This window comes from Anomaloglossus baeobatrachus, chromosome 7 (assembly GCF_048569485.1).
Source record: "Anomaloglossus baeobatrachus isolate aAnoBae1 chromosome 7, aAnoBae1.hap1, whole genome shotgun sequence".
Classification (NCBI taxonomy): Eukaryota; Metazoa; Chordata; class Amphibia; order Anura; family Aromobatidae; genus Anomaloglossus; species Anomaloglossus baeobatrachus.
The window spans coordinates 281,133,537-281,140,636 of record NC_134359.1 but is presented as its reverse complement, the minus strand read 5'-3'; positions in this window follow the sequence as shown (position 1 = coordinate 281,140,636).

The following is a 7,100-nucleotide window of genomic DNA, read 5'->3' as shown; positions in this document are numbered from 1 at the left end:
GCTTCACACCATCACTCCCGGGATCCCCACACCGAGCAGTGGTGGTGCTAACAAATCACCACAACCGTGGGTGGCGTCACGGACAATAGCCAATATCCTAAAAACCCAATCCCCTTTCACTCACGGGCGAGGAGCGCCGCTCGAGACCCCCGGGATCCGGCCTACCGCTCGAGCCACCACTGAGCAGCAGCAGCCGGACCCGAGCAGAAGGGTGAGCGCAGTGTGCTGACACCCTCCTCCCCGCCCGCGACAATATGGTTTAGGACACACGTAAGTATTATAGAACGGAATGTGTGTCCGTTCCATACTTACGTGTGTCCGTGTGTTTCTCACGCCGACAGGTCCGTTTTTCTCCGGCATCACGGGTGTCACACGGAACGCAAACGTGTCACACGTAATGCAAACGGACCACACGGATGTGTTCCGTGTGACACGCACCGGAGAAAAGACATGTCTGTGAGAAAAAAAACAAATCTTTACTCATCTTCTCCAGCCCTGCTGTCTCTGCCGCAGCTGTCACTTGCTGCCGACCACCGCTCATTATGCTCATTTAATATTCACTTTACTGCGGCCTGAAGCAGCAGCAGCGGGGAGTCTGCAGGACCGGAGACCAAAGATCAGCACCACAGACAGCGAAGCCAGGGACAGGTGAGTAGAAAGTGTCCGTTCTCACAACACACGGAGAACACACGTGAGCCATAAACACGGCTCACAGAGGGCAAAACGCACCTTTGACACGTCTATGGAAAACGTGCATGGTTTTTTACGGGCGTGTGAAAGAGCCCTTATGTAGAGCCCCATAATTTCTAATTACGTAACTGCCCACTGGTCAATAAATTATTACCTATCATGTGGATAGGTAACAACTTGTTTTCACAAGACAACACTTTTAGGCCTGCGACACACATCCGTGCAGCCGGCACACGTTTGTCATTTTTTGCACGTACCGGCGGCACGGAGACACGTAGCAATGCTATCCTATGGTAGCAGGCACACACGTAAAACCACACGGAACGTGTGTCCGTGTGCGTTTGTACGTGTGTGCGTTTTTCTAAGCGCTGACATGTCAGTGTTGGCACAACGATAAGTCCTAGGCCGCAAGCCCGCTGCCTGGGGGTTATACTTGACACTGATCTCTCCTTCACCTCCCACATACAAACTCTTGCCCGCACCTGCCGCTTGCACCTCAAGAACATCTCTAGAATCCGCCCCTTTCTCACAATGGAAACGACAAAAACCCTCACCGTGGCCCTGATCCACTCTCGCTTGGACTACTGTAACTCTCTATTAATTGGTCTCCCCCTAACTAGACTCTCTCCTCTACAGTCAATCCTTAATGCAGCAGCCAGGGTCACCTATCTGGCTAACCGCTACTCGGATGCCTCTGCTCTGTGCCAGTCATTGCACTGGCTGCCCATATATCATAGGATCCAATTCAAACTGCTTGTTCTCACCCACAAAGCTCTCCACAGTGCGGCACCCCCCTACATCTCCACCCTCCTCTCTGTCTATCACCCCACCCGTTCTCTACGCTCTGCAAGCGACTTTCGACTAACATCCACACTAATTCGAACCTCCCACTCCCGGATCCAAGACTTCTTCCGAGCTGCACCAACCCTCTGGAACGCTCTACCCCAAGAAGTTAGGACAAATCACAACTTACTCAGCTTCAGACGCACCCTAAAGACGCATCTTTTTAGGGCGGCCTATCACACTCCCTAATCAGATTCGATTCACATAGTCCCTCTACAACCTCTCACAACATAGCTCCACATCAAACTCCATGGCACCCAAAGGCATCTAAAGGCTCGGGCCCACTGGTCCAGGAAACCATTATCCAGCCCCATTTCCGTGAGATGGTTGGATTGTCATTGTAAATAAGCACTTGAACCTTGCCTCTCCCCCCACCTCATTGTAGATTGTAAGCTCTCACGAGCAGGGTTGTATTTTTTTTCCCCTCTAAATATTGTATTTCTATAACTGTTACTTGTTTGTATATGATCCTCCTGAATTGTAAAGCGCTACGGAATATGTTGGCGCTATAGAAATAAAGATTATTATTATTATTATTATTATTTTCTCCGGCAGCACAGGTGTGACACCCGTATCACATGGGTGTAGTGTGGATGCGGTCCCGTGTGACACGCGCCGGAGAAAACACACGTGTCAGTTAAAAAAAAAAACATTTACTCACCTTCCCAGCCCTCCTGTCTCTGCCGCTGCTGCCTCTTGCTGCTGACCGCCGCTCATTATTCTCATTTAATATTCACTTCACTGCCTGGCAGCAGCGGAGAGACGGCAGGGCTGGAGACCGAAGATTAGCACCACGGACAGCAGCGCGGACCACGTGAGTATGTAAATTACCGGTTCTACATGTGCTATCGCGGATAGCACACGTAGAACACACGTGGCCCGCACGTACCAGAGACACGTACTTTCCTGCACGCAACACGCAGGGGAAAAACGTGTCTCTCGGCACGTGCGTGATTTTCACGTGAGTGTGGCAGAGGCCTTAGGTTGTGTGCGCACCGTTCATTTTTGGTGCAGTTTGTGGTCCAAATCTTTATGTCTATCGCTATGTCAGCAAAGTCCATGAGAATTCTGAAGTGTTGTGCGCACGTTGCTTCTTTTTCCCTCGCAGATTTGGTGCAGAAAATAAACTGCAGCACGTCAAGTGTTGGTGCGTTTTTTAGCTTTTCCATGCATTGATTTCATTTAAAAAAAATAAATGGTGCAAAAACGCATACAATTTTTTTTGGTGCATTTTTCTGCCAGAATGTGCAGATTTCATGCAGAAAATTTTCATGCAGGAAAATCTTTTTCTCCCCCCGGGGCAAGACCCTTTCCCCCCTCCCCCAAGCCAACAACACCCTTCCCCCCCCCCAGGGGCAAGACCCTTCCCCCCCCACCTCCCGAGCAAGACACCTCTTCCCCCCAGGGGTAAGACCCTTTACCCCCTGAGGAAAGACCCTTACCCTCCTCTTCCCCCCTTTCCAGGGAAAGACCCTTTTTTCCCCCGGGGTAAAGCCTTCCTTCTTCTTGAAGATTAAAACAAGATCAATAAATATAAATGACCATTTCTTCCCTGTTTAATCACCCTCCTTCTTCTCCAGTTCCCTCCAGCATCATTTCCAGAGATCACACCACAGATTTTTAAGTAATTGTGGGGAGAATTTTTAGGCTAAGACCGCACTTTGCGCTCTCCTACTTGCAGTTCTAAACGCACGTTTAGGGCTTAATTGATTTGACCAAAGTTGCCTTTTTCAGAAATTTAGCGCTGAAAACGCATGCGTATTTACCGCGTTTTATATGCGTTTTCAGCGCTTTTTACATGCTTTTTCACCTGCGTTTTGACAGATGCGTTTTGAACATCAAGACACTGCTAAATAAAGTTTACACAGTCAAACAGAATGAAAAAAGAGAAAAAAAAGGAACACAGAATTTTAGAAATAATAAAGAAAATAGAAATATTAAATTAAATTAGAGCGGTAATATACTATTTATTGCAAAAATAGCAATAAATTATTATTATTTTCAAATTTAATTGTCGGACTGTGTGTGTGTAAAGGGACATATGAAATCATTATTTTGATGTCCAAAACGCATGTTTTCTGCACATAAAAAGCAGGTAAAACGCAGGAATTTGAAGGATTCTTGTTTTTTGCCATTTCTCATTGACTTCAATGTTAGCAAAACGCAGCCAAAATGGCAAAAACAACTGACATGCTGCTTCTTTGAACGCATGGTTTTTGCCACAAAATATGCAAATTAAACGCAGCGTTTAGAAACGCAAAGTGCGGTCTGAAAATCACCATTTTCCATTGACTTTGCTGTAAAATCAAAACGCAGGCCTTTTGTCATGAAAAAGGTGCAGTTCAAAACGGACCTAAAAAGCAGCTGAAACACAGGTGGAAACGCAAAGTGCGGTCTCAGCCTTAGCCAAGGAGGAGGATGTAATTTGCAATAACTAAAATAGTACATAGGGCTCGATTCATCAAACCTTTCATACTAGAATTCTGTCTTAAAAGCTTTGAAAAGTTGCAAAATTTTGGCAGAAGTTGGAGTTGCAGTCAAAGTCCGTGACTTTTTCGGCATTTTCACGCCACTTTCTCCCAGCTCCGACAAAATGGGTGGGACCCAACAGCTAATCTAATTCATGATGACCTATGACGTGTCCTCCAAAAACCTCTGAGTGGAGTGAGACTTCTGGCACCGTGCATGGAGGCACACGCCATTTGTCAGACGTTCCAGATTCCTGAGTCAGGAGCGTCATACTCCTCCATGCCCCCTCATCAAAATCATCGAGAACGGCGATTCTGGTGCTGCTCATTTCTGCATCTGAGGTGAGGGAAGAAGGGAACATTATGACCCCACAAACCTGCCGAGAGACCTGTGTATGATACCTGCTGAGCATGCATGTGTCTTGGCATCGTACACGCACCTCCACAGGTACGTGGGTTCCTAATGTCATCACTTCATGTGAAAGATAATGGATGATTGGATCGATTGTGTCGGCATCAAATTCATCATTGTCGGCAGCACGTCGTCCTATGTAAACAGGGAATGTGCCGTCGACATCATGATTCTCTGAAGGATCGGAACCATCATATCAACAATTGTTCCGTTCCCATAATTTCTCGTTGGCTCATGTAAAGGAGTGGTGATCACTAGAGTAATATTGATTGGTGCTAGGAAATGGAAGTAACCATTAGGCCTCATTCAGACATCAAAACGTGGATCGTTGTTCCTCAGTGTACGGGATCCGAGGTTTCATCAGTGTTTGCTCATTTATCTTCAGATTTGGATAAATTACAAAACTTCTATAATTTTGCAATGGTAATTAGAGATTGCACAATGACGCCATCCATGATTTTCACCGACCCATAGATTTGTATAGATAATGCCTTATTCACAAATCCAACAGTCGCCTGTCCGGATCAAATCAGGACACCCACGTACAGTCCGTGCATTATGGTCCATGCACTGGACTGTGACGAGTGGATGTCTGAATACAGCATATTTTTGATCAGTGACTTGGATAAAAAAATGCGTTTCTGTTTTATGTGCAGAGTCTGCAAAAAAACCCTATAGAAGAATATAATGGGTGTGTTGTGTTCTATCTAGAGGTGGGCAATGTGAGGAGGGTCCTAGAAAAGCAGGAAGCCAATGATGTCCGTGTGTTACATTTTGCATTGACAAGTTATGGATGGGAGAAGAGGTCATCGAGGTCTGGGCTGAATGTAAAAGTAAAGGGATAATGAATGAGCACGGTCATCGAGAACCTGCAAAGTACACACCTAAATGGTCTCCAGAGCACTGGGTAGAACTGATATTACCATTATGGGGTCACTGTATGGAGGTTATATCATTCCTGGTGCAGTGGTTGTGGTTTATGATCAGTATAGTGGTATTATACTACTGCGTATGCGGATATTTGGTTATGGTCTGCTGATTCGTATGTCTGTTTCAACATGAAGTATCTGGTGAGTTCTTGATGTTAACAGATTTTCTTCACTGTTTCTACACCTATTAGGTATTTTTAGTCTATTTGATTGATTTCAACCGTGCAACACGTCAGTTAACACAACATAAAAAAGTGGCCACATGTCTATGTAGTGGACAACCCCTTTTATTTTTATGTTGATCCAGAATTCAAAAGAAAACTAATGAAAACGGCAAGGCAAAAATGTTGCCCTGAACTTAATATTTTGTTCTTCAACCTCTGGAGATATTCACTGCAAAGAAACAATTTCTGTAACTCTCAATGAGACTTCTGCACCCGTCCACAGATTTAAGACCCCCTGTGCCAGATGAGGCACAGCAGCCGCAGGACATAACCGAGCCTCCTTCATGTTTAACTGTAGGTACAATGTTCTTGTATTTTATGCTTCATTTTTGAGTCAATGAACATAGAGCTTATGTGATGCCAAAAAGTTCCAATTTTGTCTCATCTGTCCAAAGGACAGTCTCCCAGAAACTTTGTGACTTGTTGATATGTATTTTGGCAAATTCCAGGCCTATTATTTTTATTTCTTATTAGCTTTCAACCAGGGCTGTGGAGTCGGTAAGCCAAACCTTCGACTCCGACTCCGACTCCTCAAATTCTCTTGCACCGACTCCGACTCCGGCTCCGACTCCGACTCCGGCTCCGACTCCGACTCCTACATATATTGCTTATAGTTAGGTGAAAAATTTATTGTAGTACATGAATATGTGTATGTGAACATTAGACATTTAATAATTTTTATGATACAATAATCAAGATATTTGGATAGAACATAAAATATATTTATTGGATACAACTTTAGAACACAAAAAACTGTAATAAATTGTAAATATGTAATACACTATGTAATATACAGTAGATTACATATATATCTTGTGTGTGTATATACACTGTGTATATATATATAATATTACATATTTACAATTTATTAGTTTTTTGTGTTCTAAAGTTGTATCCAATAAATATTTTATGTTCTATCCAAATATCTTGATTATTGTATCATAAAAACAATTAAATGTCTGATGTTCACATTATACTACAATAAATTTTTCACTTAAATATAAGCATTATACTAAATGTTATTATTTAGTAAAATATTCAGCACATTCTGCATTGCACTCCTGTCCCCAATTTATTATATATTTTAGGAGTCGGAGTCGGTGCATTTTATACCGACTCCAACTCCGACTCCGACTCCACCAAAATGAGCTCCGACTCCGACTCCGACTCCGACTCCGACTCCACAGCCCTGCTTTCAACAGCGGTTTCCTTCTCAGTTGTTTTCCATGAAGTCCACTTTGGCCAAGACAACGATGGATGTTGCGATCAGATGCTGATATACCTTTTAATTCACTTTTAATCTCTTTGAAAGGTGTTCTACGTTGTTTGGTCTCTTCAATTTGTCATCAAAACAGCCACATCGAGGAAAGTTGGCTCCAGTCCCCGAGACCTAAACTTCTGAATATGTGAAACTATATTAATATTAACATCCGGCGGTTTGTAGATTGTCTTATAGCATTTACCTTTACTATGTTTGTTTATAATTTTCTCATCTTTCAACACATCTCTCTCCTTGGCTTTCCTTGCTCCATTT